Source organism: Chaetura pelagica, unplaced genomic scaffold (assembly GCF_000747805.2).
Source record: "Chaetura pelagica isolate M959 unplaced genomic scaffold, ChaPel_1.0 scaffold115, whole genome shotgun sequence".
NCBI classification, from domain to species: Eukaryota; Metazoa; Chordata; class Aves; order Apodiformes; family Apodidae; genus Chaetura; species Chaetura pelagica.
Window position 1 is genome coordinate 411,201 of NW_009953761.1, and position 7,855 is coordinate 419,055.

Genomic DNA, 7,855 nt, shown 5'->3' on the forward strand with positions numbered 1-7,855 from the left:
CCCCCCCGCCTCGTTCCCTGGCTCCAGGCTGCATTTTGGGGCAGCCTCTCTGCACCCCAACCTGCAGCTCTGCAGCAGGGGTGAGCCCTGGCACCAGCCCTGGCACCAGTGCAGCAGGGACAACAAACCACGAGGTGGCAGCCCTCTATCTGCAGATTCAGAGAGTGAGCTCCGAAAATGCGCTCCTCTGGGAAACGGGGGAAAATTAGGGTATTTAACCCTCGGCAAAAATGCTAGCGACTGTCAGTGTGCAAAAGGAAGAAGTGCTGATGGCAGGGATACTGTAGTAAGTGCCTTACCAGTTCTTCATCCTTATCTCTATATTCTCCCGTGAAAAATAAAGCTGTCATGGACCTGAAGGTGTGGGAATAGGCACATTCTGGTACAGGAGTACGAACATTTTTTTAATTTCAAGTGCACTTCTGTTTAACTGGATATTCTTGTGGTTTTTTTGCTGGGCTTGAAGTTTTACTTTTCTGAACTGGTGGCCTGTAATAAAGCTCCCAGCAGCTCCTGAAGGGGTTAAACCCATCACAAATATTAAAAAAATAAAACCATCAACAACAACAGTGTTTGGAAATTTCTGCTGTTGCTTTTCTCCAACTTTTCCCATCACTCTTACAGAAAGCAGCTGTCTTTGGGATTCACTCCCAAATCAAGCTGGCTTTGTAAGCACTTCCATTATTGATTTTCACTGCACAATTAATCATAATTTTCAAGGCTTCAGAAAGGCTTAGACATTTATATGAATAAAAATAAAGCATCAGCAGTTAGACTAACTAGGATCAAAAACCATGAGGGCAATCAATCCACATGCTTCAGGCTACAGCCTGATCACCAGATGGACTGAGAAGGAAATATCCCCCCATAGTGTAGTAGAGCATAATTAGGTGCATGATGAGGATTTTACACCTTCTTGTAAATCACCTATCCTGGCTAGAAATCATCTATCCTGTGTTTAGAGAGGGGAGAGCAAGCAGTATGACTGGCTGCTGTGCTCTTGTACAGATAAAGTCATGTTTTTACTTCCTCTAGAGAGGGAATTGAACCAAAACCCCAACCTGACAAGTGCAGCTTCCTTCTGCTGTGAGCCTGATCATAAAATTCAGGTCTCGATGTCCATTGCTGCCTAGCCAAGCAGCTTTGGTCTGGTCTTTGAAAACAGGACCCTGTTTATGGCAGGTGGCTCCAAAAACCACACAGGCAGCGCTGGTCCTACAGCAAGTACTCAGCCACAGCTGCTTTCAACTCGATGGAAAAATGGACCCTGGTGCCTCTGATCTTGCAAACCCATGTGTTGAGTTGCTACTGAGACCTTCCAGCTTCCCATCTTCTGCCACTTCTGTCAGCCTCCTCCACCATCAGAAGAATGGACTTGTCAGGAATTTGGGAGCGTTTTCTTTCAAGCTGCTCAGCTACTCTCAGTCCAGTACTTTTCAGGCAAGTAGACAAGGTGAGCAGCAAAGAATAGAATCACTGGATGCCTGAGCTTCATTGCCTGCTGTCTGGTGAGCAACAACAGAGTTAAAATGAATACACAAACCTAAGAAGCTGTTCATTAAGCAAGTCAGCAAACAGGGGAGCTCTGTGTGCTGGTGAGGTGATAGGCTTCATATAGCTCAGTGCAGGCAAATTGAATTAGGACCAAAATAAACCTAATAACATTCTCATTTTGTTCATGTTGGATGGGTTGGATGGGGCTTTGAGCAACCTAGTCTAGTGGGAGGTGTCTTTACCCATGGCAGGGGATTTGGAACTAGATTATTTTTAAGGTCCCTTCCAACCCAAACCAGTCTGTGATTCTATGATATTTTTAAAGTATCCTAGTGTTCAGTGGCAATTCTATTCTGGTATGAGGAAAACCATGTTGTTCTCTTGATGGCTCTTTTCCTGCTCAGGAAGCAGCAATTCTGCTGTTAAAAGTAGTATTTTTAAAGCACTGGTTTTCATCACACCTTATTTACTTTTTGCACCCTGATCACTTTTTGAAGACAACAGTATCTTACAGAAAGCCTAACTTGCTCCCAGGGTACAGGCTACTATCGCTGTTACGGATCCATGATAAACCGTTCAAAGACAAGAAGGGCCAGAATTCCCATAGGTCATGGACTCACAGGTAATGATAAGTCTGAAATTTGTGAAGAGGGCAGAAAGCTATGCAACCAGTCTTGCATATAAGCACTGAATTCCCTCAGGGCAGGCATTCATTTAGTGCATGTGTTAAGGATCTAAAGGAACACAGCAGTGAATATCTGTGAACACACAAAGCATGGAGAGAAACCCCACATATACACCTGGGAAATCTAGCAGGTGATTGACATGCTCGGTGCTGCTTTGATTCATGCAGACAGAAAAGCCATGTCCCACTGCCAGGCACCTATGGCAGCCTGTGAAGTTGTCCTGGCTCTTCACTGCAGTTAAGCAAACCAGGCATCTCAGAGCACGTGTTGGTTTGTCACTGAAGTGGGGAGATGTCTTCTGACCAGGCCCTCAGTAAGATATCCTCCCTTGATTTTGCAGTCCTACCTGCACCAGTAGAACACCTTGCATGTCTGAGAGGTGGTGGGAAAGCCTCAGTCTCTCCATACCTTCTCCTCAAGACCTGCATCTGCTTGGGTGCTAATGAAACAGTCCCATGGTTAAGGAACATGTCAGTGAAAGGCTCAGTGAATCACATCAGTGAAAATTAGTTGAGACCTCTAAGAAGGGATGCAGGCCCTCAGGATCTCATCACCAGCCCTATCTCCACTGCTTGCTGCGCCATCAAACTACATGCTATGTTAGGGAAATGTGGCTGCAGTGCCCTATGAGGCTTCAGTCACAATCCTTCTCAGACCAACATGGTGCAATGCTGCCCACGAGGTGATCAGACCTTGCAGAACAGTCAAAGGCCTCTAGGAGCTTCCCAAATTCACTGCTGGATCCAAATTCTAGGAATACAGGTTATGCTAATTGCGGAGGCTGTGAACTGTGCTAATGAAACCTGTACTCACAGAAACATCCTTGGCTTGCCAAGCTTTACAACACATGGGGAAAACCTACTAATACAGGTTCAGCCTCTGGTGACCTGGTGGCATCCATTTGTGAGCACAGGGCTCTCACAGCGTGGTCTCTGGATGCAGACTGCAGAAGTTTTCATCTCAAATGCCATGAGCTGCCAAAGCAGTCACACCTTGCTGGGCTGGAGCATCCACACAACGTCTCTGCTCTGCTGGGAGTCTGCAATGGCAACACTGAGAGTGCACTGTAGGAAAGCTTCCCTCTCTCCCTCCTCATCCCTGGACGGGCAGAGGAAAAATCAAGTACTGATTGGGATACATTTGTACAAGAGCTGTTCTGCATGGAATATGATTTATCTCTCTGTGGCGTGGATCTGCTTGCACAGACTGATGGCCAGCATGGGCAGAGAGTGAGATGTGCCTCTCCAAGGGGGGGGCCACAACAGCCAAGAGAGGTGAACAAAAGGAAGCAGGAGCTTGCTCCATGGAGCTTCTCCTCACCAGCATCCTCAAACAGGTCTCAACATCCTCCAAACAGGTCCAGCATCCTCCAAAAGCCCAAAGCAAGGGTCCACTCTTCTAAACTCTGCTAGATGCAGTGCAAGCAATACAGCAAGTGCAAGCAGTGCAGAGAAGAGCAGCAAATACTGCTGATACACTCAGGGACATACACAACACATCACTACTCCAGGGCTAATTGCATTCCTGGTATCTACATACATACATACCTGTGTACATATAGATGGGGACAGGTGTGCATCCATCTGCTTGCACCTTAGTCCAAGTGCGCTCTCTGCACGTGGTTCTTGGAGCACCTTCCTCAGCTGCTCAGAAGCTCTACCTGGAGTGCTCCTGTGGCTCACTTTGATATCCTTTTTGAAACAAAGTCAAACTTCCTTTGCAAGTGCTCATTGTCAAGATGCTGACAAATAAACTTATATCTACTGGCAATAAGAAGACATGAGTCACTTGGCCAACATGTTGTTTGGGTGGGAGGTGACAGCAGACCTTCAGGAAACAGACCTCATGAGTAAAATATGTAACAGGTACAGACACCTCCTCACCTCCCCAGAACAGCACATACACTACATCATCTTTCCCTCTGCTTACTCTGGAAAGCTAAACAGCGAGAAGAGTAGAATATAAAATGAACAAAGTAGGTTGGCATACATGAGCACTCCAAAATGCAAAGTGAGCCTGTACCTTCAGCCTCTGCTCCAACCAATCAGCCACAATTGAAACACACTGCCTGTACAGCACCTGAGGATGAGAGGTCTGTTTCCTCCCAGGTTAACTCATCATTATATAGCACAGGTAGCATCTGATTTTTATATTTGGGAATGATGTGAGGGAGAAACACCAGAACCGCAGAAAAGTAGAATTAGTCCAGATTTCTCCCCCCTGGTTGTTTCATGGGCTGCAAAATTGTTTCCAGAATGAAATGACAGAGGTTAGTGACATTGGCCACATATGTAAATGATCACAGCATCCTACAGAGATTAATTGGTTCATGAATAAAGATGAGGAGCTGAGGTGTGGAGGGAGAAATCATTTATCAATTATATGCCTTGGAAAACTGAAAGATGATGCGGCCTTAACGGCTGAATGGGTTTGAAAGGGAGAATTGTAAATTGAGTTCTAATTCTGTTCTGCTGCATTCATAATAAAGAGCTGTTAAACTAATTGCATCCTTGTGTGGTTCATGAGCAGCGGTGCTCAGCTGCATCACACAGCAAGCAACAGAGATCAGAGCTGAGTTAGGTTTTAGTCGTCCTTTGCCTCATGTGGGAAGGATGCTAACCAGTTACCCTTGGCCTCATCAGTAGTGATAATGCACAAAAGAAAGGGCAAGAGCCTGTAAATATTTTTCAGGAGATTAATTTTGCATTTGAAGCTGAATTTAAAGAACCAAGGACAGCACAGAATCACTTGGCTTTTGTGTTTTGCTTCAGTCACATGGACACATTGGCCAGATTACCCATCCCTGGAGGGACTAATTGCTGATTAACTGGAAAGAAGAGAATTCTGGAGGATCAAAACAATAGCAGAATATGTTAATCCCAAACAGGGAAAAGGATCTGAGGGATGTGGCTGCTGATAACAGCTGACCTCTCCTCCTCCTGCCCCTTCTGTCTGCTTGTTATCGGGTTTACTGTTACCAACAGACAGTACCAACCTAGCATGGGCTCTGGCACACGCTGAAATAGACTCAGATCTGAGAAACTCTTGCAAGATGAGGCTTCTTATTTAAAATCTTGCTGCTGGATGCTGTGAAAGCCCCAGAATCAAAGAGGATAGCCAACTTTGGTCCTGGCTGAGCTTAGAGGAAATCTCATGATGCTTGACTGCTGAAAGCCAAGGGTGCCACAGATGGGAGTAACTGGAGATTACTCGGTTGCACTGCTGCAACCGCTCAAGACCATCTGGCTGCAGCCTTTCAAGCTGTTCCTCCTTTGACTTGTTCGATCTGACCACGTCCTGAGGTCTGGCTCTCCTTCATCAGCAAAAGCAGCTGCAAGAGCTCAGCATGATGGCCAGGCACAGACCAGCATCTCAGTATATGGTGGTGCAGAGGGTCTTTGAGCAATGACAAATGCTGACCTAGGTGGGACACCAGTGCCTGGGCTCTTCTGCTGCCATCTTTTTGGGTGCTAACATCTTAAACCACCAAACAAAGATTCACCAGAGCTTGGTCTGGGTGTGGTACAACATCAGAAAGACATGGGTCTTACTACATGTCAAGGCACAGATGGAGGTGAGAGACAGCAGGTTCTGCAAAAAGAGTGGAAGTGTCTCTTTAGAACTGCCTTTAAAGTGTGATTATTCTTTAACAAGCATTATAGTAATGGCAGCAGGAGGCTTTATATAATGCCAGCCTTAATTCCCACGTGCGTCATTTTCAACAAAGAAATCAAGAGACAACTTTGTTAATTATCTGCTCTGAAAACTGGGACCTGATCATCCCTTTTTAAATAAAAGCCAGTGCGTGTCCCACAGCCTCTCTAAACGTTAACAGAAGCCAACACAGATGGAATTGTCCCCTGTTACTGCAAGGCTTCTGGTCACCTCTGCTACAGTAACACTTGCGGGCAGCAGTTCAGCACAACCCATGATTTACCCTGTGTAGAAGTAATATTTAATCCAGCAAAACCTTTGAACTCATCCAGAATTTTTAACCAAGCAGGTCTTTATCAGGGAATGCTGATTCATCAGATGCAAAAGGGGTTGCTGAAAACGCTCAGTTTTGATGAATTACCTAATTAGAGAAAATTATATTTGTTCAAGAAAGGAAGCTTTCAAATGGCTGAAATTTCCCCTTGCAACAGTTCCTCAATTTAATCTTGTGTCCTCTAGGTTCTAAATGAAGAGCATTGAAATGCAGGTAAATTTCCAGTAAAATTACGAAAAAGCCTTGAAATTGAGTAAAAATCAAATAATGGTTGAATTATAAAAATGAAATCTTTTTATTAACTCAATTGTTTTTATAGTTGCCCTTCGTAGTGTTTTTTAAGGCCCCATTTTTCTTCCCAACTTATCTGGGAAATACTTCCCAGGTTCTCAGAAATTCTTGGAGGTCAAGAAACAATTTACTGTTGTAGGTAAAGCAAGTATGTCTTCATTTATTACTTTTGTGGCCCAGAACACCACATATTAATTCTCACCATAACAAGCACCTGAAGTGTCCAACTTGAGGAAGGCAGATGACAGAATCCGTGGGGTTCACTGGAACAAACACAGCCTCCTACCTCTGAGAGAGTCAGCCCAGCCCCAGTGGCCATTAATAGGACCAGGCATTCCATTACCCTCTGAGATGCCTACAGGAGGTTCCTGAGAAGTCCCCACTTCTGTGCAGCGCCGATGCAAGAGGCATGACATGGCTCACCCAGGTGTTGTGGTTGGCACTGGGAAGGGCTAGAGTGAGAGGAGGGGAATCTCTCTTCCTAAAGAGGTAAGACAAGCAGATAGGGGGAATGCAAACAAAAGTCAAAGGACAAATGATTACCACCACCTGGGTGGAAGCAGGGAAATTAATACTTAAGTTTGGTGTCCAAATACATTCCCATCCCTTTCTATGATGTCAGTCAGGTGGGGTTTTTTTTACTGATGTTCTGCCTGGGCACAGCTAGAGCATTTCTCAGCAGCTCACAAGGCTTTTGGGGTAATCAGTGTATAGATGGTTGCTCATTAGAGCAAACAGCAGCCACACAGTATAAAGAGATCCTCTCAGGAAAGAAAATCTGACCTGCTCAGACACTGAACTGTCACAGAAATTGTCTTGGTGTGTGACATGTGTCACAGCACAGATATATTTGTAGTGGGAACCTTCATGTTCTCAAAAATCAGCTCACTTTATGGAGGTGCTCACAGACCAGGAACTGCAGTTTAGGCTCCCAGATTTGACCTGTTTGGCTACTGCTGGTGGGGTAGTGGTGCCAGGATGGAGCCAAGGGCTGTAGTGGCTGTGGAGCTGCCATTTAGTCACCTAGGGCTGGTGTCTGCATTGTTTAAATACTAATGGAAGGAACAAAATGCAGAATGACAATTGATCCAAATAAGCATTGTCCAGCACATGCATAATAGGCTTTTCGTTTGTGTCCTATCCTCAGTCATGAGACTTGTGAGGCTTGCAGACAAGCAAGAGGCATGAGGATACAAACCTTTACCTCCTGGGCAGTTACATCTTACATTTTATTTTTGTTTAATTTTTGATATTTCACCCTACATTTACTTTTCCATTTATTGCAATTCAACCTGTGCAGTGCCCTGAACACCACAAGACTCTGGCTTGTTCTTCCCTCAGAATTTCCTCTGGTGCCTTTTGCTTCCTCAAGCACACTTTCCCCAGCCCCTGCCCC